At 46.2% G+C, this 26,014-nt stretch overlaps 1 protein-coding gene across 6 annotated transcripts in view; it reads left to right on the top strand.

The window, feature by feature from the left end:
• TSPAN18 (tetraspanin 18) overlaps window positions 1-26,014 on the top strand; it is a 233,083-nt gene that overhangs the window by 136,360 nt on the left and 70,709 nt on the right. For 4 of the 6 annotated variants that reach the window (XM_027837864.1, XM_027837867.1, XM_027837866.1 and 1 more), the window contains one exon: window positions 13,148-13,267. The exons of 1 other annotated variant lie outside the window; for it this stretch is intronic. The gene's annotated coding sequence lies outside the window, so the exon portion shown is untranslated. Of the gene's footprint in view, window positions 1-8,454; window positions 8,475-13,147; window positions 13,268-26,014 lie in introns of those variants that run through there. One more of the 6 variants, XM_027837869.1, reaches the window with a different exon arrangement.

The following is a 26,014-nucleotide window of genomic DNA, read 5'->3' as shown; positions in this document are numbered from 1 at the left end:
TTTATAGAATGCTTTAGGTTCCAAAATACTTTACAACTATCCCATTTGATCCTTACAACAACTCTGGGTATTATTAGCCCAGTTTTGCAAATGTGGAAACTGAGGCACAGAGCATTAAGTGACTTACTTAGGGTCACACAGCTCATAAGTGACTGAGGCCAGATTTAAATTCAGATCTTGACTCCAGGTCCATCATTCTATGCACTTCACCACCTGGTTGGCTAGAAAATCAAGTCCTTTGGTATAATGGAAGGAGGACTGCCCAATGCTGAGTCAAGAAAAACCTGGGCTGGAATCCTGACATTTCCCACTACTTCCTCCTGTCCTCTTAAAATCCCTAGTTTCCCTCAAAGCTCAGTTCCAGTTCCTCCAGCTCATCGTAAGGCTGTGCTTACTTTGTATGTATTTATATAGGTATTTATAAGCCTATAGAATGTAATCAAGGGTAATTGGGAGTATCTGCTGTTTGTCTAGGATCTGCCACACAGGTGTTCATAGGCATACTTGGCTAACCTGTCTATGCCTCAATTTCCTCATCTGTAAAATGGGGATATAAGAATTCTCCTAGTACCTCACTAGGTAGATTACCTCACTGGGCTCTTTTGAAGATCAATTCAGGTTATGTATGTAAAGTATTGTTTGTTTATTTTTTTAACCTCGAAATACAAAATAAATGTCAGCTTTGATGTCTCCCTGGAGTTGGCTCAATATGAGCAGAGAAAGGAATGGCACGGCTTCTTCTCAGGGTAGGGCACAGGAGCAGACTCCACCCCAGTTCAGGGGTAATGGCAACAAGTTTGGGAAAGTTTTATAGGGCCTTGGGTCCTAGGCAGATGAGTTTAGATTTTATCCTGTAGACTGTGGGGAGCCACTGAAGGCTCTTGAGGAGAGGTGGACCGTGCTGAAAACCATGCATTAGGAAGATTGATGGAAGCAGCCAGGTGCAGAACGGATTGCTTCAGGCTTGCACATGGCTCTTCTCCAACCATCCCATCCCCCCACCCTTGAGACAACAGGTAGGATTTTGTTCGGGTTAGGCAGGATGGGTGATGACATTTGTTCTTGACCTGCTTACCTCGGCTGGGGTGACCTCTCATCTGGAAAGTGTTTGCACTAGTTTTGTAAAGTGATTATTTTTCACATCACAGGCAGGATCCCACCAGATGTGTAAGGTGCTCCCAAGAGGGACCATTGGACGTTTTAGAAAGGGCTTTTGTCTTTCAGGCTCCCCAGAAGGGGAATTGATAGAAACACTGGCCCCTTTCTAGCCTCAGCTCAGAGTCTGGCCCTTCCGTGAAATCCTCCCTGATTCCCTATTACTCCCTCCTCACACCTGCATCTACCTCCACCCAAACTGCCTTGTGTTTATTTTGTATGGACGTATCTGTGCCTATTGCCTTTCCTTTCCCCTCCCTTCCCAATGTAAGCTTCTTGAGGGAAGGGAATGCTTTTATTTTTGACTTTGTATCTCCAGTTGCTGGGGGAAGTTGTGTAGAAGGTAGGTCCTGAGCTGAGCCTTGAAGGAAATGAGAGCCCAGGAGGCAGAGGTGAGTCAGGAGGTGTGTTCCCATCTTTGGGGACAGCCTGTGCAAAGGCAGATGTGCAAAGGAAGGCTGATTTGCTGGGACAGAGTGTGGGAATGGGAGTGAAGCAGAGGAAGGCTGTGAAGACTGGCTTTGTCCTGGGTGCAAAGTACTTTTATGTGACCAATGGAAGACTTGGTTTGGGATCCTAAAGGGAGCTCCTGGAGCACAGTAGATGAGAGGAGGACACAAGGTGGCCTAGGGAAAATCAGGAGACCAGAGCTCTACCACTTAGCAGCTGTGTAACCTTGGCCAAGTTACTTCTTCCTTCTAAGCCTCAGTTTCTTCATCTGTACAGTGGGGAGATGAAGATTTTCACTGCCTACCTCATATGGCTTTGATGAACTGATGAATGCAATGTGCCTCATAACAACAAAGCTTAACCTATCATAAGATCATTGACTTAGAGCTGGGAGGTCATCAGATTCCTTCATTTTACAGGTGAAGAAACTGAGGCATAGAAAAGTAAAATGATTTGCCCACTGTCAAAAAGATAGTAAATGTCTGGGGCAGGATTCAAATTCAAATTCCTAACTCCAAGTCTTGTGCTCAATCCACTGCTAATACCCTGTGATTCAATTCAATAAGCATTTATTGAGAGGCAGTGGAACCAAGTGGATAAGGAGCTCACTTCTTCACGTCACAAAGCCTGGGTTCAGATTCTGCCTCTGACACACACTGGCTGTGTGAGCCTGGGCAAGTCACACGACCAGGTCATCTATCTAATTCCTTGATGAGTTCTTTTCCTTTTGTTCTTCTGGTTTTCCTCCTGGCTGCAGGTTGTAGCCTGCTCACACAGGCCTTTGTTGGTTAAAACTAGAGTTGAATTGGTAGAGATGTGCATATTGGATCTCTCTCCAATTTTTACAGCCCAGGGAGTATTTCTAAGACCATTTCTCCTGGCACTCAGCCAGCAATCTGACTTTTTCATAAATCTGTGTATAACATAACTAATTTGTATGATAAGAAAACATCGTATCCAAAACTATGTTATGATTCTGAAGAAGAAAATGTTTAATGATGACTAGCATATGCCTGGACGGATTAGGAGGGGGTCTAATGGACCTTCAAGAAATAGCCTAAGGGTGAAGCTCCACATTCCAAGAGAGCCATGAGGGGATACGAAGGCTTGCAGGATGCTCCCTTGGTTCTGAAGCCTTCTAGCTCACATCAGCTCCTCAGAGCTCAAGCCAAAGAGGATATGTCAGACCCAGCTCCTCAGCGCATGTCACACCAAGGCATCTGGGTAGGCAGTACCAGGACAGAAGCCCAAGCACCACCCAAAGGACCAGGAGGTCAAGGCAAGGCCAAGGTGTTCAGCTGTTGGCCATGGTTGAAAGTGAAAAGAAGGTCTGGGAGCCAGCAGCTCAGTAAGGAAACTGAAGCCTGCCAGGTCTCAGGGGTCAAAGAAGGACAGGAGGGGATCAAGTCTCTAACTGGAGTCAGGAAGAAGAGTTTCTCAGGCACTTACTAGCATCTTGACACTGAGCAAGTCCCTTGACCTGTCTGTGCCTTCATTTCCTCATCTGGAAAGTGGGGATAATATTAACACCTACATTTCAAGGTTGTCATGAGAACGAAATGAGATAATATAGCCACAAGATATAAGGCACTTAGCATAGTGCCTGCATATGGTAAGTGCTTAATAAATGCTTGTTCCCTTCTTTTCCCCGACTCTCTGGCTCTGCAGTCGGTCAAGGGAAAGGTGCTGGTAGCACCATCTGTATGTGGGGGACTGATAGTGACTTTGTAAGATGAGTATTTGTACTGGACCATAAGAAATAGGAGATGTCAGGAGTTCAGAGAAATGTGGGAAGACTTACATGGACTGATGCAAAGAGAAGAGAGTTGAACTAGCTACAGTGATATAAATGAAAAGAACACCAAAATGAGGCAGTGTGCTGAGGACTTGTAATAGCTGATCTTGGCCTTGGATCAAAGGTGAGGAAGCCCCTCCTTTTTGGTAGAGGTAAGGGGTGAGATATGTGGAATATTGTGTCCACTCCCTAAGCTGGTTGATTTTGCTTAGCTTGTTTTTTTCTTGGTTGCAACGGAGAGTTCTTTTTTTTTATCCAGAAATAATTACGATGTAAAAACAAAATATATCAATAAAACACTTTTTTTAAAGATTGATCATAGTGTTTTGAATAGGAAGGAACCTCAGAATTCATCTAGTCCAAAGTCTTCTCTTTCCTCATTTGGAAAATGAGGATAATATTAGCACCCAATTCTTGAGGTTGTCGTGAGAACCAAATAATATTGCCACAGGATATAAAGCACTTAGCATAATGCCTGGCATGTGGTAGAAAGAGATCATAGATCTAGAATTATAAGCGACATCAGAAGCCATCTAGGGCAACCTTCTCATTTAACAGCTGAGGAAACTGAGGTCAAGGTACTTGTTCAAGGTCACAAAGAACGTGGCAGAGCCTAGGATTGGAATGCAGGTCCTTTGACACTTCACTCCAAGGCTGTTTCCAATACACCATACCAAGGGAAGTTCTTAAGTTGGAGAGGGAAATGAGCGTCTTTATTTCTGCCAAGAATGAACATCTCCCCTATGAGAAAACAAGAGGGGAGAGGAACGAGCCACAATGCAAATTTACACCATAAAGCACTCAGCGGGAGCCTAAGCCAAGTAGATTTCATATTAGAAAGCCCATCTATGGGGCTGGGAGTGGGGGTGGGGGTGGGGGTGGGGGTGGGGAGAAGATGGACCTCAGGGAAATACCTCCATGGGCTGCTCCCTGGAATCTCTCTTCAACTGGAAAAGTGGGCCCTGGGGATTAATGAGAAGACAAGGGAAAGAGGTTTTTGGTATTTTGTTTTGAAAGAAAGAAAGATTGCCTTCAATTTTACCTGTCTTCTGGAAAGCCTGACTAATTAGCAAACACTTGGCAATAAAATCCTTTGCTTCAGTATAATTGCAAACTAATTATCTGGTATGGTGTGTGTATTAATCGTGTTGATTAATAATGCCCAGGTTATAATTAAGCATCTGCTTGGTGAGCAAAGGAGTCCAGAAGCTCAAACATAGATAGACTGGCTGTGACCCATGAAGAGAGTTAATTTCCGTGGGTCTGTTGAGGGGGAGGGCAGCCCAGTGAATTGACCTGCACAGCAATGAACTAGGACCCCGCATCTGTAGGTTACGTTTCTTCTCTAGCTCAGGAGGCACTTTTGGCTAATATTCATGTCTTTTTTTGCCTTCTCAGCCATCCTTTAAATGGGGAGATGTAGAAAGAGTCTGGAGGGCCCTGAGAGATACAGCTATTGCCACCTGGCAATCATTCTGGGAGGCAATTGGGAATATTCGGTAGACGCAGGGGTGGGGAACCTGTGGCCTCGAGGCCACGTGTGGTCTTCTAAGGTCCTTGGGTGTGGTCTTTTGACTGAATCCAAGTTTTACAGAACAAATTCCTTCATTAAAGGAGTTTGTTCTGTGAAGTTTAGATTTAGTCAGAGGGCCACACTTCAGGACCTAGATGGCCACATGTGGCCTCAAGGCCATGGGTTCCCCACCCCAGGATAGAGCGCTAGTGACTCATAGAAGCATTGATTTAGAGGTGTAAGGGACCTCAGAAGCCATCTAGTGTAACTCTTTCATTTTAAAGAGAGAGAGAGAGAGCTTTTGGGGCAGCTAGGTGGTGCAGTGGATAGAGCACCCATCTTGGAGTCAGGAGGATCTGAATTCAAATCCAGCCTCAGAAACTTGACACTTACTAGCTGTGTGACACTGGGCAAGTCACTTAACCGTATTGCCTAGCAAAATAGAAAAATAAATAAATAAAGAGAGAGAGAGAGCCTGAAATTAAGTGACCTGTCCATGGTCACACAGTTAGTAAGTGGTACTGGAGGATTTGAACTCAGGGGCCACGATTCGGAATTCAGTTCAGTCTTTACACTATACCATTTTAGAACACTAGAATGGCTTTATACAAGGGAGACAGACCAAACAGTCAAATATGTCCTATTCAATCTGAGTGTTTCCTGCGCTGGATGCTGCAAGAATCCAGTACCCTGCCCTGTGGAGGGTGACTGGACAGGAAGGTTGCTTTTATTTAGAACTTCCCATTCCTTGACCTTGGCTTCTACCAAGCCTGTCTCTGACCCTGTCTGTCTGGGAGGATCAAAACGTGATGATTCAGCACAGCCTTGGATTGAGGATGGAAACGACCTGATGGACTTGGGCTAATACTCAGCAAGTGAGGGGTGAGTGGGCAGGCTGGGTTTGCCTGTGGCTGATAATCTGCTCCTGCTGTTCAGCACTGCTTATATCCAGACATCTTGGTGATGGGGGTCATCCAGCATTCAATTTTGCAATAATAAGTAAGTACTCATTTCCTTCCCAAAAATAATAATAATAAAATAGGATCACAGGATTTAGAATCAGAAGGGATCTCAGGAATCATCTCTAGGTCAAACCTTTTTTTGTACAGATGAGAAAACAGAGGGCTGGAGGGAGGGAAATTGATTTACTTGCCCTGAGTCACGTTGTAAGTAAGAGATCTGGACTTAGCTTGCCAATGTACTGGCTGCCAGTGCAGGGACTGCCCCTCTAGGCTGTAGTTCTTGGTTGATATTAGTAGTTGCTGCTGACATTTTAGTAGTCCTTGGCAGAGGAGGTAGAAAGAAGGACCACAGCTCTTGTCCTGGTACCTGTGGAAGGATAACCCATCCTCAGGTGATTTTCCACCCCCAAAACTTGTTGCTAGCCCAGCCAGGAACTGCCTTACCCCCTCCCCGAGCTCCCCCAGCAGCCCACTGAATGAGCCTGGCTCAGCTATCCTCCTTCCCCAAGCTCTGGACTCCTGGGCTAACAGCATGGCCCCTGGGGCCCACGCTTGGGAGGGGCCCACGCTTGGGAGGTGCCCAAGCCACCCTCTTGCTGCTCCCTTCCCTGTAAGCTGTCAGTGCTGTTGGAGCCGAGGTGGGCATCTGGCCCTGGAGGCAGATGTGGGAGCCCACTAGATCCTGCTCAAGTCTCTGTCACCAGGGGTTTGGTTTTCTTCTTTCTGTGGGTTTCTTTTGTTTTTTTGTCTTTCCTCTCCTCCTCTCCTCCTCCCCTCTTCCTTTCCTTTTTCTCCCCTCCTCCCCTCCCTCCTCCTTCCTCCTCTTCCCCCTCTTCTGACTTCTCCCTCTTCTCCCCTCCTCCTCTTTTTTTCTTTTGCCACTTAACCAATGGCATTTCTTATAGAAGAAAATCTGCCTTTTGACTTGGTTTGATTTGTATTTGTGAGACTCCACTCTTACCCTTATAACATCCCAAGAATAATGAAAATATAATAATATTCTATGTTTCCCTGGCATGCCAATCACAAGAGCTCTGTGAGATGTGTAGTGTGGCTATGTGATCTTTGTTATCGCCAGTAGGAAACTGAGGCTCAGAGGGGGGCCCTCTTAAATCCAGGGTGCAGAGTGGGAGCCCCTATGGGAACAAGAGGGCCAGAAAACTGAGGACAAAGATGTTCTGCAGGTCCTGGCTTCACTGGGGCTCCAGTGGGCTGTAATGGAGTAGAATCAGAAGGGGTGTTATAGGCTATGAGTTTGAATCCTGACTTTGCTACCTAATGCTTATGTGACCTGGAGCCTTCCTTTCTCTTCACCAGGACTCAGTAAACTGACAGAGATGGTCTAGGAGATACCCAAGATCCTCTCCCAGGTCTGACAGTCTATATTATAGGTTCCTTCTAACTCCAACATTCTCTATTCTGAGGTCTCTTTCAGCTATGTGATTCAAGCTTCAGTGTTCTGAGTTCCCTTCTAACTTCAACATTCTTTGTTCTAAGGTCCTTTCCAGTTTTAACATCCTAAGTTCTAATATCCCATGTTCTAAGCTCCTTTCTACTTCTGACATTTAATGTTCTAAGGTTCCTCCCGGTGTTGACATGTGTTCTGAGGTCCCTTCAAGTTTGGAGGGCCCTTCAAGCTCCAATGTTCTAAGGTCCCTGCTGGTGGTGACAAATGTTCTAAGGTCCCTTCAAGCTCTAAACATTTAATGTTCTAAGGTCCCTCCCTATGGTGACATGTGTTTTAAGGTCTCTTCCAGCTCTGACATTCTGTGTTCTAAGGTCCTTCTAAGTGCTGGCATGTGACCTAAGTTTCCTTCCAAATCTGACATCCTAAGGTCTCTTTCAACCCTAACATTGTGAGTCTTAATACCCTCTGTTCTACATTCTCTTCCAGCTTTCATTCTGTACTCTGTAGTCCTCTCAGTTCTGAAATAATGTGTGGACTCTACAACTTGAATTCTAGCAGTATGTAGATAAGAATATACAGGAGACATACAAAATAGATGCACAGTAACTTAACAAGGGAAGGAAGGCCTCAGCAGTTGAGGGGTGGGAATGGAGAGTACAGGAAAGATTGGCTGTAGAAGGAGACATTTTAGCCAAGTCTTGAAGTAAGTCAGGGACTCTTACTAGGTCTAAGAGATGAGGTATTTTTGTTATATGGAACCTTTTGGGAAGGGCCTTCACAATGGGGAGGTGGCTGGCTGGAGATAAGGACAGGGGGATGCTATAATCTTCTGTCTTTCTTCTAGAGAAGTTGGGTCTAGAACCTAGGTCTCCTAAAAACCAGTACAACATTCTTTAGTGTCCACTATGCTGGTTTTCACTATTGACTCCAGCACTGAATTCTTAGCTGTTCTAAGAGTTTATGGCCATGACAGACATAAGGAAGAGAAGTGTGTGGGGTGCTCTGTGACTGTTAAATATGATAGAAATGTGAGATATTTTTCTGGTGACTCTCTAATAAGGAAGAGAAGAGATTCCAGGCAGGATGGCAGATCTACAGGAAAGAGTTGTGTTTTCGTTTAGGGAATGGGGGCGTGCCTGGGCCAGGGTGTCTCTGAATTCCAACCTGCAGATCTCTGACTGTTGCTCTCAGGTAAGGCCCGGGCTGCTAACTAACCTGGACCAAAATTCCTCTGCCCCACCTCCTGGTTTGTGGAACTTGTCTTTGCCCCCTCAGGCAATTGTGGGCAGTGCAGAGTTCTTCAAACAACTCATTTGGAGGTAGAGGATAGAAATTCAAATCCTGTCTCTGTTACTTATTACTTATACAACAATGGTACTTACCACTACCTGTAATGATCCAGCCCTTAGCACAGTACCTGGCTTAATAAATGCTAGTTGATTTACTGATTAGGTTGGACTAGGTAAAAAAAAAATTGACTTTTTATAGCATCCTAAGGTTTACAAAGTCTCTCCACAAAAACCCTGTGATAGAGATAATGCAAGTATCATTATTCCCATTTTACAGATGAGAAAGTTGCCACTCAGAGTTCTGGGGTGACTGAACAATGCTTGTGCAGTTACCAAGTGTCAGAGCTAAGTTTTGAACCCAAGTCCTTCCTGACTCATTGGTTCTTTCCATTACACCACACTGCGTTTTTAGGGGATCTCCAAGATCTCTTCCAGTGCTAAATTCCTTGGCCTTACAATGTGTCATAAGAGATGTACTTAGCCAGTCACAAAGACCTGGATTCAAGTCTCATCTCTGCCTCATACTGGACTATAGACCCTGGGCAAGTCCCTCATCCTCTCAATGTCCTAAGCAACTAAAACTATAACAACTACTAGCATTTATATGAGGTTTAAGGTTTGCAAAGCACCTTACATAGATCATCATCTGATCCTCACAACAAGCCTGGCAAGTAGATGTGGTTACTGTCCTCATTTTATACGTGAGAAAACTGAGGCAGATTGAGGTTAGGTACCTGAAGCAGGATTTGAACTCGGGTCTCCCTACCTCTAAATGCAGCATTCTGTCCAGTGTGTGACCTTGCAAGGGCCAGTCAGGACTGGAAGAAGAGGATCCTTACTGGGTACTGTCCACAGCTATGACATGACAGGATTAGTCCAGCTCAGCCCACGTCCCATTCCACACAGTGAAAGTTGGGGAGGTGGTAGTGCTCTGTTGGGCTCAAGAAAAGCTGGGTTTCACTCTCAGCTCTGACACTTCCTAGCTGGGTGACTCCTAGCAAGTCACTTAACCTTAGCTGATCCTCAGTTACCTCCTCTATAAAGTGGGGAAAATAATCCTCATACTGCTTACCACAGAGGATTATGGTGAGAAAACATTTTCTGCAGTTAAATCTTTCCAGGAATAGAAGTTATTTTTCTCAGCCATATCATTTCTTCATCCAGGCTTTAGCTGAAGCACCTAAGGTGTGTGTGTGAGTGAGTGTGTGTGTGTGTGTGTGTGTGTGTGTGTGTGGGTGTGGGTGTGTATTTTGGGGGGGTTGTTTTTTGTCTAAGGCCAACTCCTTCCCAGTATGGATATATCTACAATGTCTCCCCCACTTCCCCCCTCTCTCAGTGACTAGGGGTGGAGGTGACTTTCTTGAGCTTGTTTGGAGCTGGAAGGAATAATGAGATGAAAGGGTGCCAGGGAAAACATGGGCAGAATGTTAGGGGACACTTCCCTGGTGAAGAAATCTGCAGGGTTTGGAGCTGAGGTTGAGGAGGGTGATGCTTCTGACAGTGCCCAGACTGGGCTATGGTTCCCACAGGGTGCCCAGACTGAGGCTTGACTTGAGCCATGCCTAGCTAACTGGGTCTGGGTTCTTGGGTCGTGACATCCCATCTTCCCTTTCCCCTCTGGGGAGAGAAATATGGCTATTGGGCCAGTCAGTATAACAGGTGGCCATGAAATCCTGCCTGCTTTGAATTTTTGTGGCTAAAGATTCATTCAGCATTTTATTAACTATGTGTGGGGCACTGTGTTAGGTGCTGGGGATACATAAACAAACAAAACCCTCAGCTTTTGATGATTTTACATTCCACTAAGGAATATACACAGGTAGTTGAATACAAAGTATGTACAAAGTAATGTGATGACTCTGGAGGAGAGAGTGAGGCTGATGACTCTGTGCAGCTCTGCCTCACTTAAATCCAATTTACGCATGAATCAAAGGATGAAGGAATGTTGGGGTGGTCGGACATAATAGATAGAAGGCTAGCTTCTATCAGGGTCAGGAAGGATGGAGTTCAACCTCCCTCTGATACAGACTGACTGGGTGACCTTAGGCAAATCACTTTACCTCCTTAGTATCCCAAGTCTAAGATGCTAAGTTTCAGAGAAGGTGCCCGTCTGTGATGAGAGAAGCAGGTTTTCCCCAGGAGCCCTGTACACTTACAAAATCCCAAGCCCAGCCAAAATCTCTACCTCTCTATATTGAGGATAGGGAGACTGGCTCTGAACACAGGGGACGCAGGAAAGGTGGGACCTGAAGTGAACCTTGAAGGAAGGTAGAGATTCTAAGAGGCAAAGGTGAGGAGGGTGGACATTCCTGGCATGAGAGACACCTTGGGCTAAGTTAAAGAAGCAACAGATGGAATGTCATTCATGGACAAGAGCAAGGAATAGAAGAACATAACGAGCCAGGCTAGAGCAGCGTGGTATCTGGAAGAACTGGAGCCTCAGGGCAGGGATGCTATTAGAATCCTAGTTACCACACTTACCATTACGGGATTGAGGGCCAAGGAGTCATCTAGTTCAACTCTCATCATTTCACAGATGGGGAAACTGAGTCCTAGAGAGCAAAAATGACTTGCCGCTGTGATACAGGGAAGAGAGAGCAGAGCCAGGCTTCTGGCTCCCGTGACCTACCCATTCAGCTTTCTATATGCTGTACCAAGACACTGATGTGAGGTAGTGGGACAAAGTGGGAAGAGTCAGGACATCTGGGTTTGAATCCCGATTCTGCTGCTTATTAGCTGTGTGACCTTGCGCAAGCAGCTTTCCCTCTCTAGGCCTCAGTTTCCTACCCTGTAAAATGAAGGGGTTGGACTAAGTAATCTGCAAAGCCCCTCAGAGGGCCTAAGCCCCATGATTCTGGGATTCTTCAGGGGAAGCAAGGAATGCTGAAGAAGGGGAGGGAGAGGGAGGGACACACACAGAGAGACAACGATGACAGAGAGAGGAGAATGAGAGACAGAGAGACAGAGACGGAGAGAGACAGAGATGGAGACAGGGACACAGAGAGACAGAGACTGAATTAGAGAGAGACAGAGAGAATTATAGAGAGAGACAGAGAGAGAGAAACAGAAAGAGACAGAGAGAGACAGACAGAGAGAGAATTAGAGAGAAACAGAGAGACAGAGAAAGAAGCAGAGAGAGACAGAGAGAATTAGAAAGAGACAGAGAGAAAGACAGAGAGACAGAGACAGAGAGAGAATTAGAGAGAGACAGAGACAGAGAGAGGCAAAGACACAGAGAATTAGAGAGAGACAGAGACAGAGACAGAGACACAGAGAGAAAGACAGAGACAGAGAGAGAATTAAAGAGAGAGAAACAGAGAGGAAAATAAGAGAGAGAGAGACAGAGAGAGAAATTGGGAGAGAGAGAGGGAGGGAAAAGAGAGAAAGAGGAGGGAGACAGAGAGGGAGAGAGCAGAGAGCACTAGCATGGGGAAGATATGACAGCTGTAAGTCACGGTGGTGTTAACACAGTCTTAGCTTTTATTACTTAACTCCCTGTACTCATTTATTTATTTATTTATTTTGCTCTTTGGGAGAAAAAGCCTGAAATCACACTTCTCTGGGGGATGAGCTGGGAGCTGGAAGAGATACTTCCCCCAATCTGCCTGACAGGATCCTCGTTCCATGCCGTCTGGCGTGACATTAGCGCCCGCCAGCTTGGGCATGCTAATCACATTTGCATTTTGCTGGCTAGTGGAACAAGTACTTCCCTGGCTGGGGCTGGCTCCTTCCCTGCAGGGATCAGAGCCCAGGAGGGAGATGCAGGAAGAGAAGGGAAGAGGAGAAACCCCGGGCACCCCTGATCCAGTCCCTTGCCCACCTCTTAGAGGGTTGGGAAGGATCAACTAGTCAGTGAGAACCTGTCATTTTTGTCTCTGAGACTTTTTTTTTTGACATAAGGGGTATCTAACACTATGCTGTAGGTATAGTTGCTGGGTCAGGCACAGCTTCCCCCCACCTCCCCAAACCCAAGATATGGCATCAGGCATAGAGGGAGAAGGAGGAGGGTAGAAACTGAATTGGACCGAGGACCAGGATGTGGGGAGAAATGGGTCAGCTAGAGTGCATGGGAGATGGAGAACTGGTGAAATGAGCAAGATTCAGAGACTCCCTAAATGTTTAAATTCTAGAATGTGAGTTGGAAATGGTCATATGATTCATCCTGAACCTGATGTCCCCACTCCACAATACCTGAGGAATTGCTGCTTGAATACCCTGAAATCGGGTGAACTCACTCCTACGAGAGGAAGCCCATCCCACTTTGGGATTTCTCTACTTGTTAGAATGTTTTTCTTTACCTCCAGCCAGGGCTTCTGGTTCTTCTCTCTGGAGCCAAGAAGAACATGGCTGGATTCTTCTTCAGGGGGTGACCTTTCCACTACTTATAGCTATGATGTTCCCCCCCATGTTTTCTTGTCTTCACACTCAACATCCCAAATGACCCTACTTGGTAAGGACTTCAGAGTCAATGGAAAGGACTGGGACACAGCCAGGATTGGGTTGGGGGAGCCGCATGGGGAGTCCTATTTACAATCCAGAGGAAGAGTCATTGCTGGCTTTGCTTGTGCCCAACAGGTGAATTTGCTTTGGATGATCTGGGAACTGGTGTAGTCAGAGGTCCTGACTGATAGCCCCTGAACTAAACTTCTGGGAAAGCACTGACCTTCCACCTGGAGTCCATTGTTGGCTGTGGAGGTAAGGAAGGACCTCAACCTGACTCTGTGGGATTTGACCTGGTAAAAGTGCTAGAGTTTTGCCCAGAGATCATAGACCAGATCCACAAATCTGCCATTCTCCTACAAGGGTACACCACACTAAGAGAGCTAATACACACTCACAAAAGTGAGTCTTCACTTTACAAAAGGTATCCCATTGAATTACTTAAAAAATATTTTTTTTGCTTCACCCCATTGCCTCACAAAAATATACATGTATATTTTTCTTATATCACTGTCACTACTTAGAGACTCCTATCGAATCCTCCTCTGTAACAAGAAAGTACAGATAAGTAAAATAAGTGAACACATTGACCACGTTTGGCCATGTATACCTTATTTTATACCTCTCTGCCTAAAGGTGCGAAGCGTTCTCCTTGTTGGGTCGCCGAAGTCACGATTGAACACTATTGTTCATGGAGCTGACGTCTTTCAGGGTGGTTTTCCTTCATATTATAGGATACCTCAGTATTGTAAGGACTGAGGGTAATTTTCTTACAGGATCAGGGATTTAGAGAGCTGGAAGGTACCTTCAAGGCCATCTGGTCCAACTCCCTCATATTGAAAATAAGGAAACTGAGGCACAGAGAGAGTGATTTGGCCAAGATCACACAAGTAGTAAGTGGCAGAGTCAAGATCTGAACCCAGGTCCTCCTGGTCTAATGCTTGGTCCCCCGTGTGTCCCATGATGTGGATGGCATATTACAGGACCAGGCTCTCCAAGGCTCATTGCCCAAATCTCCCATATGTCCTGCAGGGAAGAGCAAACAACTGGTACAGAAGAAAGAAAGCTTGACCTGGATTGAGGAGCTTTGGGCTTAAATCCCATCTTTGCTCCTTACTTCCTCTGGGAACTTCAGCAAATTGCTTCTTCTCTTTGAGACTTGGTCTCCCCATCTGTCAAATGAGAGAATTTGGATTACTAAGGCCACCTTGAGTCCCCAGTCCTGGAATGCTAGGATCCCATTTCAGCTATTTACTAGCTGTGTGACCCTGCTCAAGTCAATTAAGCATTCTGAACCTTTGGTTCCTTCTTTTGTCAATCAATCAATAAGCACTTATTAAGCACCTACTATGTTCCAGGCAGGGAGTTAGGTGGCACCGTAGTGCACAGAGTGCCAGGTCTGGAAGATTAATCTCCCTAAGTTCAAATCTGGCCTCAGACACTTACTGGTTGTGTGACCCTAGGCAAGTCACTGAACCCTGTTTGCCTCAGTTTCCTCATCTGTAACATGAGCTGGAGGATATCTTTGCCAAGTATTTTTGCCAAGAAAACCTCAAATGGGTTCACTAAACGTTAGAAACAACTGAAACAACTGAACAACTATGTGCCAGGCACGATGCTGAGTGCGGGGATACAAAGAAAGGCAAAAGTCAGTCCCAACCTTTAAGGAACTCACATTCCAAGAGGAGGACAACATGCAAACAAATATCAAATCAAGCTATGTGTGAGATAAAAAAGAAAGGGTTGGCTTTAAAAATTCTATTCTGTCCCAGGTCTAAAATCTAGAGGGAGAATCTGAAACAAGAGGTCCTTGGGATTCATTGCAGATAGCAAGAAAGGCTGGCTAGGCCCCAGAAGCCCCAGGGGTGGCATCCCACATCACCCATCCCACACTGCCTCAGCCCCTCCTCCAATGGGCATAGAGCAGCCATTCATCCTCCTGGCATTGATAAAAAGGCTTTCATGCCCACCCATATGCCACTCAGGGGCCAGCCTCTGTTTGCCGGCTGAGATCCTCTGGCACTCTCCACCATTGGGTTGCGACAGGAGGTATCCATCGGGAGGGGCTCACTGGTGCCAGCTGGAGCTACAAGGAGAACTTGGCCCCCTTCTCCCCTTTGTTCCTCACTCCTCTTCCCAGATTGATTCACTGCAGGCCATCATAGGATCCCTAGATTCAAAGCTGGAAGGACCCATGGAGATCTGCTAGTCCCACCACTTCATTCTACACATAAGAAACTGAGGCCCAGAGAGGAAAGTCACTTGTCCAAAGTCACACAGAGAATGAGTGGCAGAGTCCGGATTTGAACTCAGGACCTTTGACTTCAAACCTGGCAGTTTTTCCTCTATGTGAGCCTATGTCTGTAGTGCTTTAAAGTCTTCCTTTCATGTCTTCTGATCCCCAGCATGTGATCTGGGGTCAAGCGCTGTCCAATCCACAAAGGCATCATGATTCAGATGAGTTACTCTGGTCTGTAAAACTGATCTTCACACCAGTACTCATGAGTGGGTCATCACCAGATCTGGGCCTTGAGAGTTACACAAATGGAGTGACTTTAGAGAGGAAAACCGAGTTTCCTTTGTGGCCAGAGGTGCTCTGGAGTCACATTTCCTTCTTAGTTCAAGGCCTTTTTTCACTGTTTGACTGATTTGTGTCCTGAATGGAGTCTGGGGATTTTTTTTTATTTTTGGAAAGATGGTGGAGCCTGAGAAGTAACATCTGCTGATCTGGCAACATCTGCCCCAGTGACTTCCTCCCTTCACACACCAGATTCCCCCCACCCCTAGTTTCCAACACTCTTCCAGGATAATGAAGGCATGGCAGGGCCCAGTAGCAGCAGGCAGAAGCCAGCTGCTGTCAGCCCTGCAAAAGGCCGAATTCACCAGGCTCTGCTCACAGCCTCATCCCCAAAGCTGGCTCTTGGGCCAGTAGGGACTGCAATCAGAGCCAGGGATTTACCTCTGCCCTCATTGCATAGCTGGAAGTGACCTCAGGGGCCATCCAGGCCAACTCTGTCATTTTACAGATCAGGAAACTGAGGCCCGAGGATGTGAAGTGACATATCCAAGCTTATGTCAGTAGACAAGAGGAGATACAGTTGTGACAGCAAGTTCAGTATTCTTTCCACTGGAAGGACCTTCTAATTCTCCTCTCTCCTAGCCCCTCATTTTACAACAGAGGAAACGGAGGCCCAAAGAAGTTCAGTGACTTATCCAAGATCATATAGCTAGCAAACGGCAGAGCTGAGATTCAAACTTGCGCCTGGCAACTCCACACTTGGCTCTCTTTCCACTGAAAAGGTTTTTAGAGTTCCCTTCTAGTCCAGCCCCTCATTTGACAAATGAAGAATCTAAGACCTGGATGAGACTATCACTGGAAGGCAGTTCCAAGGTGATCTGGCCCAAATGCCTCATTTCATGGGTAAGAAAACTGAGACCTAGGGATGGTAAATGAGACACCCAAGGTCACACAGGCAGAAAGGGGCAGAGGAGGAGCTGTGGTTTTCTGACTCCAAACCAATTAATCATAAGCATTTATTAAGCACCTACTGTTTGCCTTTGTCCTTAGGGAGCTTGTGCTCGCTATAATCTCAAGTGAAATCACGTGTGTAAAGTGCTTCGCAAACCTTAATGCCCTGTGCTAGTATTAAACTGTGTTATCACTGTTTATGCAGGCTGCCAGGTGGTGTCATGGAGAAAGTGCTGAGCCTACAGTCAGGAAGACCTGAGTCCAACTTTGGCCTCAGACACATACTAGCAGGGTGACCGTGGGCAAGTCACATAAACAGGTTTGCTTCAGTTTTCTCATCTGTAAAATGAGCTGGAGAAGGAAATGGCAAACCATTCCAGTATCTTTTCCAAGAAAGCCTCAAACAGGGTTATGAAGAGTCGGATGTTACTGAAACAACTGAACAATAGCAAAAATTATTACAAATAAATGATTACATATAAAATTATTACATGTAAATCACAATAATACATACACATAAAATTATGTATAAATTATTACATATAAATATACTACATATAAATTACCTATCATTATTATATTGGAGAGAGACTGCAAGGATACTGATAGGCATATACAATACACATACCAAAAAAATTAATTAATCATATTTGTATTGCACAAATACAGTGTAATTATAACTATTGTACATTGTATCTGTGTTGCACAAATGCAACGTAATTATATCTGTATTATACAAATACAATGTAATTGGGGGCACTACCCCTTTGGAAGATGAAGATGGGCTTCTCCTATAAATTGGTGCTTGAGATGAGCCTTGGAAAGAAAGAAGGGATCCTAAGAGATGGGGACAGGGGAAGAAGAGAGAGAGAGAGAGTATGTTACAGCCATCCTTCACCTATGGCACCTTCAGGTTTACAAGCACTTTTCTTCATTTGGCAACCCAAATCTTGTATCCACTTTACAGATGAGGAAAGTGAGGTTCAGACGGATGAAGTGATTTGTCCAGGGCCTCACAGCTAGAAAGCGGTGGAGTGTGGACCAGAACCCAGGACTTCTCATTCCAGGTCCAGGGTTTTTTCTGTACTCCTGAGGCTGCCTCCTAAGGCTGGCTTCTCCATATCTGTCCTGGCCAAAGGCAGGAGTAAGAGTGAGCTGAAGCAAGCTAGGGACAGGTAGTTGCTCTGCCCTGCTGAGTTAGCATCTGGACAAAGGACTCAGCTGAGAGAGACCCTGAGGTCAGCGTCTAAATGATCTACCAGGAGAAAGGCTAGGGCTGTATCCACGGCAAATGTTTCCAATAAGCTCTCTGGGTGTAATCACATGCATCACCATTTCCCCTGTTATGTTCATGCTCCCTTCACTTCCCACTCGTAAAAATGTTAACATCAGCAGAGAGCCTGCTCTGAGGGTTTACCAGTGTTGGGGGAGGGCCAAGGCCCCAGAAAAGCTGCCTTCTAAGTTCAGAATGCTTCCAGAATGCAGAGTGGCCTAGGATTCAGAAGAGGCCTTAAAAGATCATCTAATTCTACCCCACTCACCTTGTTTTACAGATGGGGAAACTGAGGGATTCAGTTGCCCAACCAGTAGCAGCCAAACTGGAACTGAAACCCAGAGCCAGAATCCTTGGAAAACAGCCAGAATTAATCACAATAACTCAAATTTCCCTAACACCCTAGGGTTTATGAAAAGCTTCCTTCAAAAGATCCCTATGAAGGAGGCTAAAGATTGTAATCCTCATTTTATTGGTGGGGAAACTGAATGTCAGAGAAACGAAGAGACTTACCCAAAATCACACGACCTGTAGCTAGGGCTTCTCATTCTAAGCTCAATGCCCTTTCTGCTACCCCCTGCATACAAAGTAAATGGCACCAGCAGCTGGGGGCAAGCAGGAACATTTTCTTATAGAATTTGTCCTTTGAGCCCCTAAGGGGGTTCTCAGGAGTATTCTTTCTTCCTTCAAAGGAGCCAGGGTCCAGGTACAGGTAAGAGGCCAGCACCTTCCTTTATCTGGGTTGAAACTTCATCAAATCCAGCTCTATTGAACTCACCTAGAGGTATTATCCAGATACTGGCCACCCCCACCCCCATCACCATTCTGTAGTGAAAGCAGGTCCGGTGAGTGTGTACCTCCAGGAAGGAAGTCATGCTGGGGAATTGGAGAGAGGGAGGATGATGCAGGCAGCATGGCATTGCATCAAGGGAATGGAAGTTTTAAGTCAGAATAAATGAGTCCAAACACAACTCTGCCACTGTCTAGCTCTGTGACCATAAGTAAGTCACAACCTTTCCAGTCCTCAGTTTCCTCATCTGTAAAATGGGGATAACATGCAAACTTTCTACTTCAATGGTTTGTAATGAGGAAAGTGAATTCAGAGACTGAGGCTCTAGTTCTGGCCCTGCCATGTTCTGTCTGACCTTTAGTGAGTCCCCTGACCTCTACAGTCCTCAGTTTTTCCATTCTGACATTCTGTGTTCTAAGGACTTTCCCAGTTTTAGCATTCCATGCACTCTTAGGGTCATAAATCTAGAGCTGATAGGGACTCCTACCCTAGTACTATATCTTCAGAAACTACCTAGTACAATATCTTCATTTTTACAGATGAGGAAACTGAGGCAATTAAAGGTTAAGTGATTTACTATTAAGTGTTGGACTTAGGAGTTGGACCCATGTCTCTCTGACCCCAAGTTCAGTACCATATTCATTGTACCATGCTGCTTCCCTTTGTTCAAAGATAGTTTCTCTCTGTACATTCTATGTTCTAAGTTCCTTCTACCCCTGCCATTCTCTGTTCCAAGGTTCCTTCCATTTCTGACTCAGTTCAGGTCTGGGGTATTGTGTTCAGTTCTGGATACCACACTTTAGGAAAGACATAGACAAGCCAGAGAGCATCCAAAGGAGGGCAGCCAGGATCTTAAAGGTGGGATCACATAAGGGTCTTTTGAAGGAACTGAAAATATTTAACCCAGAGGGAAAAAAAGGAGTAAGATGGTAAAGGACAGCTATCTTCAGGTCCATGAAGAGCTGTCATGTGAAAGAGGGAATTGGCTTGTTCAGGCTGGTGCCAGAGGACAGTGCCAGAAGCCATGGGCACAAGTTGCCAAGTGATTTGTAAAACTGCCAAATCGAGATTTGATGTCAGGGGGAAACTTTCTACCATTCTGAGCTGTCCAAAAGTAAATGGGTGACCTGGGTGGGCAAGGGTTCCCCCTCTTCAAACATCCTCAAGCAGAGGCTGTTAAACTGGGAATTCCTTGGATTATGACTGCTGAGGTCTCTTCCAACTCAGGAATTCCATGGCTCTATGTCCTAAGGTTCTCTCAAGCTTTGTCATTCCTCCATTTTATATTTATTGGCCCCCTCCCTCTCAGACATTCTTAATTCTTCTTGGGCTGCCATTGTGAGTTTAATGTCTTGTGTTCTGAGGTCCCAGGCTAGTCAGTCCCTCTAGAATTGTATGTGAAAGTGAGGCTAAAAGCTACATCATACCCAGTATTGATGGCGGTGCCCAGTCTCTCGATTCGCGGGTAGGAAACACAAGGAGGAAAGTGAACCCTGATAGAGAAGCCTCCGGAAAGTTTAAATGGAGATGGGGGATTTGGTTACCCTCAAACACGAGGGAACAACCAACCCTGTAGCTTTGGGGAGTCATTGCTACCGTACTGGAGTGAGAGATTATCTGTCATACACTTCTCTGCTAGATGTGACTGGAAGGCTGGTTGCCTTCCCTGCTGCCCAGTGGCTTGTTTGCTCTAGGGAACACCCTTGCACACTAGTGCCTCCAAGGAGCCAGCACCTAAGTGCACTCAGTGCTTGCCCACATGTGCACCTCTGGGGCACTTGCCCCACTCAGTCAAACAGGTCAAGAGTTCATGTGTGCCCTCCATGTCCCCTTCTCAATGAGCTCAGTCTCTCACACACAAAACAAGGGCTGCTGTGTAGCTTTCCTTGCTTTTGGGTAGCTCATCTCCACACCAGAATCCAGAGCGTGACTCTTGGAGCATCTCCCAAAGGCAGAGAAGCATTTGCAGTCTGCACACATCCCAAGAAAGCTGCCCAGCATGACTTCTCTGAGTCCTCTGCTGTCAGCAGGGACATCTGCTGGGGCCAGCCCTGGCGACAGGGCTGCCCTCTAATTGCTGGTGGTCAGGTGTTCTGTAGACTTTGCAGCCTCAGAAGGCTCTGATGGGGTCTGTGACATGAATACTTCTGCCAAGGTCCCTGGTGGTTGACTAATGACATGAAGATCTATCATTCGAAGTATAAATAATGATTTCCATGATTAGTTTGTACTGGAGTTGTTGTGGGTCACTCTTTGCTGGATCCTGGGAGTGGGTCAGAGCCAATGGAAATGTACATGGATGTGTGTGGGCGTATGGGTGTGTGTGTGTGTGTGTGTGTGTGTGTGTGTGTGTGTGTGTAAAGAGAGAGGATGAACAGACTGGGTATCCTCCTGGGAGAAGACTGGTATGTGCTGTTTATCTACCCAGCCAATGAGCTAACAGAATGTCTAGGAACTAGAGTAGAATTAATGTGCCCTTGGGAGTGTCTTTATCCTCAGTGAGAATTAGTGTTCCAGACACCTTGGTGTGAATAGAAACTTTTCGTAGTAAGGAGGCAGGGAAGTGTTTTTGTTTTGTTTTATTTTTGTGTTGTTTTTTTTTTAAACTTAGGTCTAGGGGCAGTTAACTGTTGCAGTGAATAGAGCACCAGCCCTGAAGTCAGGAGGACCTGAGTTCAAATATGACCTCAAACTTACTAGCTGTGTGACCCTGGGCAAGTCCTTTCACCCCAGTTGCTTTAAAAAATAAAAAAGCTCAGTCTCTGGAGTCAGAGGCCCTGGGTTCAAATCTCACTCTGATGCTTACTACATGTGTGACCAGAGGCAAAACAGAACTTTTCTGAGCTTCAGGTTTCTCATCTGAAAAATGAGGGGATTGAACTAAATGGCCTCAGAGATCCCTTCCTGCTCTATGATCCTAATCATGGGGAGTTACCTGCAAAGCAGTTATTGTCCCCATTCTCCAGAGGAGGAAACTGAGGTAGACAGAGCTCTGACTTGCCCAGGGTCACAGAGCTAGTATCAGAGGCAGTATTTGCACCTAGGTCTTTCTGACTCCAGGTCAAACACTTTGTTATTCCACCACACTAACTCCATACTCCTCCTAAGCCAGCTGCCTGTAAGTATTGAAAGGGCAGCCATGTGCACAGAGGCTGAACTATCAGTCAGGATTGAAACTCAGCATTCTTGACTCCAAGTATGGCAGGATTACAGGGTCTCAGATTTAGCGTTTGAAAGGTCACTGAATCCAGCCTCCTTACTTCACAGATAAGGAAAACTGATTCCTAGCATGATTTCTCTGGTTCTGGGATAGGATCTCAGCTCAGGACTCCCTCATTCCAGGTCTAGCGTTCTCTGTCTGCTGAAGACTATACACTTCTATGCACCTCCTGTACTGCTTTCCTGTAAGGATGCGAAGGGTTGCAGTGGGGAAGAAGGCTTAGTTCTGATTGGCCCCCGAGGGCAGAACAAAGATAATGTGGGGAGGGGAGGGGAGAGCTGGAGGAGGAGCTTCAGAGGCAGATTTGGCCCCACCTAATGAAAATTGTCCGAAGAACTGTTGCTATTCAGTCACGGCCAACTCTTCATAACCCCATTTGGCAAAAAGACCTCGTGAAGAGTTGCACATGAGTGAAATGACTAAACAACAATCACAGTAACAGTGGCAAAGATACTGAAGTGGTTTGCCATTTCCTTCTCCAGCCATCTTACTGATGACAAAAATGAGGCAAACAGGATTAAGTGACTTGCTCAGGGTCACACAGCTACTAAGTGTCTGAGGCCAGATTTGAGCTCAGGTCTTCCTGACTCCAGGTCCAGAGCTCTATCCACTGCAGCACCACCTAGCAGCCCTGTCCTAAGAACTGGAGCTGGCCAAAAGGGGAAGGGCTGCCTTGGCAAGCAGCAACCTGCCAGTCCCAGGTGATCTTCTAGAAGAAACTGATGACCACTTCTTTTTTTTTTCAATTTTTTAAACATTTTTATTTAAAGTTTTGAGTTCCAAATTCTCTCTCTCCCTCCCTCCCTTCCCTCCCCCTTCCCCCCTCGCCTCTTTACTCCCTGAGACAGTAAGCAATCTGATATAGGTTATACACGTGCAATCATGTAAAACATTTCCATATTAGTGATGACCATTTCTGAGGGGCTCTCCCAGCTTGAGCTTTGGGGATTTTCTGACCATACTAGGTGTCCGATTTCATCCTGTACCAGTTACTGTGTGGGTGGAGTGAGGCAACTTGAGGAAGAGGGGCAGGCCTAGAGGGACCTCTGGATTCCCTCAGAAGAACCTGATCTGACCCTGCTGCATAAAGCCGAAGGTTAGGGATGATCACAGGGCTGATGGCTCCTTTGAGAATTCCATGGGCCAAGAGCTCTCAATACAGTGGTTAGGGCAGGTACGTGACAAATACTTGTAGGATTAAATTGAACTGATGTCATTGCAGTGAGTGAATCATGCTTGGATCAGGGAAATAGTAATTAGGAGCTTGTAAGTGATGAGAGAGTTTTCAGAAGGCTGGTCCGGTAGCCATGTGTGGTATGGGCTGGAGCCAGGGACAGGCTGGAGGCTGAGAGGCCAGCTGGGAAGCTATTGCAGTAACCCAGGCAGGCATTCCTCTGATGGCAGAGGCATTATGGAGGGAGAGACATTCGAATTAATCAATTAATGAAAGAAAAAAAAATTTATTAAGCCCTGACTGTGTGCCAAGCTGTGAGCTCAGCATGGAGAGCACAGCTGTGTGAGGTAGTGTCTGTCCTCAAGGAACATACTTCCTTCTAGGAAGAAATAACAGAGAAGTGGTAACCAGGGCAGAAAGTTTGGGTCTGGGGAATTGCAGCGATAATGGGTTGGTCTATAGTGCAGGTGGGCCATTGTCATACCTTTGAGAGGCAGTGTGGCATAGAGGGTAGGACACTGGAGACCTAGGTTCAGACCTGGTCTCAGATGCTTCTTAGCTACATGACTTAGGCAAGTCGCTTAACCGTTCCATGCCTCAATTTCCTCATCTGTAAAATGAAGAGGTTGGAATCAATGACTTTCAAGGTCCCTTCCAGCTTGAAATCTATGATCTATGGTCTCTACCAATAGCAGTGGTATCATTGAATTATTATGCCCAGAATAAGAGGTGGATAAAGATACGTGGCCTATGTGGGGGAGGGGGAGATAATCTCCCCTCCTGCACCTTCTCTTCTCCAGACTAAACCTCCCTGGTTCCCTTAACTGCTCCTTGTATGGCATGGTCTTCAGTCCTCTGACCCTTGGGGTTATTCTCTTTCAGAGGGGTTCTCAGTTTGTCAGTTGCTGTTCAATCATTTCAGTTGAGTCTGACCCTCCGTGACCCCATTTGGGGTTTTCTTGGCCAAGATCCTAGAGTGGTTTGCCATTTCCATTTTCATTTCATTTTACCGATGAGGAAACTGAAGCAAACAGTATTAAGTGACTTGCCCAGGTTCACACAGCTAGTAAATGTCTGAAGTCAGATTTGAATTGAGGAAGATGAGTCTTCCCAACTTCAGGCCCAACACTCTATCCATTTCATTACCTAGCTACCCTCAAGCAGAGACTAGTTAGGGATGCTAGAACAGGGAGGGGAACACACATTTCTTAACCTCCTACTATGTGCCAAGCACTGTGCTAAATGTTTTACAAATATGATCTCATTTGATCCTCACAATAACCCTGGGAGGTAGGTGCCATGATGATCCTCTTTCTATGGATGAAGAAACTGAGGCAGGCAGAGGATGTGACTCTCCCAAGGTCACACAGCTCCTAAGTGTCTGAGGCTGGGCTTGAACTCCAGTCTTTAGGCCCAATGCTCCATCCACAAGACTCCCTGACTCCTGGAGAGAGGATTCTTTTGCATGTACTCCTGTACCAATGGACACCGACATTCTGTGATTGGGTGGGGCGGGGAAAACCCAAAGAACAGACAGCCAAAGCAGGGGATAGGTGGGGAGAATGAAGTGGGAGCATAGGTTCTGAAATCCAGGGGGCCTAACTTCACATGTCAGATTTTCTCTCTATGTCTCTTCTGTCCCTCTCTGGGCCTTGACCAACAAGATGACGGAGCTGCAGTCAGTGACTTCTGAGGTCTCTTTCAGCTCTTGCTCCTACGATTGTGGATGTCCTGAGGCCCAAACAGTGGGATCTGTTGGCCTGCGTATACGATTCAGAATTGAGATATGGCTGCCCAGACTTTCCAAATGCCAGGCCTTCCCCTTGGCTTCCTGATGCAGCCTGCCCCTCGCACAGTAGGTATTAAAGTATCAAGTTTAGCTGTAACCGGCAATCAGAAGTGGTTTGTGGTTTGCAGAGGGAATGCAGAGGGGAGGCCTGAGCCAGCTGGCCTCGTGGCCCTGGTGTTTATGGCTGGTTCTGGTATTGCCAGCCCCTCCAGATGTGGGCCTCAGCAGGGCTCGCAGGAGCCGGGCACTTCAAGTTGGCAGGGACTGTGAAGATCAGAGGTCGCAGGTTCAGCGACCGTAGGGGTCACTGGTCCAACTGCTCCAAGCTCCCTGTTCTGCAGATGAAGAGACCAAGACCCAAAGAAGTAATTTGCTTAAAGTCACATAAGTAGTTGTAGCAGGGCCTAGATTCAAACCCAAGTCTTTGGTCTGGAGTTGAGGTTTCTCTGCATTATACTCAGCTTCCTTTGCTGCGGACATAGGGGAAGGGGACAAATAGCAGGGATGGTCCTTGGACTAGCTGTTCCCTAGGCCTTGCTGTACCACCACATCAGCCTCTTATATTAATCGGTAAGAATTTATTGAGCACCAACTGTATATGCTGAACTGAGCACTGAGCTAGGAGCTGTGGAGGATGCAGACCAGTGTAGAATTTCAGCCTGTCAGAGTTGGGAGGAGCTTTAGAATACAGAATGTCAGGGTTGGAGGGGACCTTAGAACACAGAATGTCAGAGCTGGAAGGGACCTTAGAATAGAGAATGTCAGAACTAGAAGTGACCTTAGAACATACAGTGTCCAGAGCTGGAAGGGACCTTAGAACACACAATGTCGGAAGGGGAGGGAACCTTAGAACAGAGAATGTTAGAGCTGGAAGGGACATTAGAACATAGAATGTCAGAGCTGGGATGGAACCTTAGAACATAGAACATCAGAGCTTGGGGGTCCTTAGAACACAGAAGGTCAGAGCTGGGAGGGACCTTAGAACATAGAATGTCAGGACTGGAGAGGACCTTAGAACATAGAATGTCAGGGCTAGAGGGGACTGTAGAACAGAGAATGTCAGCTGGAGAGACCTTAGAGCACAGAAGGTCAGAGCTGGGAGGGACCTTAGGAATCATCTAGCCAGACTCCCTTATTCAACAGGTAAGGAACCCGAGGCCCAGAAACCTGAAGCAACTTGTCTCACTATGTGGCCTCATAGTCAGATATCAGCACAGGTCTGACCCTAAGACCAGAATCGTTTTTCCCACACCCTTCCATCTCACTACAACCTCATTATTAGGGCAA

Source organism: Vombatus ursinus, unplaced genomic scaffold (genome assembly GCF_900497805.2).
Source record: "Vombatus ursinus unplaced genomic scaffold, bare-nosed wombat genome assembly UNPS02014822.1, whole genome shotgun sequence".
NCBI classification, from domain to species: Eukaryota; Metazoa; Chordata; class Mammalia; order Diprotodontia; family Vombatidae; genus Vombatus; species Vombatus ursinus.
The sequence above is the reverse complement of the archived record's forward strand: the minus strand, read 5'-3'. Positions and strand labels throughout refer to the sequence as shown.